Source organism: Egretta garzetta, unplaced genomic scaffold (assembly GCF_000687185.1).
Source record: "Egretta garzetta isolate BGI_Z169 unplaced genomic scaffold, ASM68718v1 scaffold567, whole genome shotgun sequence".
NCBI lineage: Eukaryota > Metazoa > Chordata > Aves > Pelecaniformes > Ardeidae > Egretta > Egretta garzetta.
This window is the reverse complement of record NW_009260348.1, coordinates 476,994-477,434: the sequence shown is the minus strand read 5'-3', so window position 1 is coordinate 477,434 and position 441 is coordinate 476,994. Positions and strand designations below refer to the sequence as shown.

At 62.6% G+C, this 441-nt stretch overlaps 1 protein-coding gene across 1 annotated transcript in view; it reads right to left on the bottom strand.

Annotated features, from left to right (window-relative positions):
• RFXANK (regulatory factor X associated ankyrin containing protein) overlaps positions 1-441 on the bottom strand; it is a 7,346-nt gene that overhangs the window by 6,409 nt on the left and 496 nt on the right. The window lies entirely within an intron of this gene.

The window sequence follows — 441 nt, the reverse complement described above, 5'->3', positions numbered from 1 at the left end:
TGCCCTGACAGGCCCTCGCCGCTCGGGGCAGGCAGAGCTGGCGGGACCCCTGGGGGGCCCCCCCGGCCCTTCGGAGCCTGGCCCTGCCAGGAGCTGCCTTGCCCCCTCCTGTCCCGCCTTGCCCCCTCTTTGCCTGCCCCGCTGCGTGGTTTTGTGGAATATCTCATGGCAGGAGGGGAGACGGACGGATGGACAGACAGACAGACAGGCAGCAGCTATGTCTGCCTCAGCCAGCTATAATTATTCCTGCATTTGTTCCCGTTTGCGCTCAGCAGGCTCGGCGTTACAGAACTTTTGCCACTGAAAGAAGAGCTGAAGGGAGCAGTAGAGAATCCTTTCCCTTAAAGCAGGAAACCGTGGGAGGTTCTGCTTCAGCCTGGTGAAAGCGCCCCCCACGCTCACCCCCACGCGCACCCGCTGTGCACGCAGTGAAACGATCGC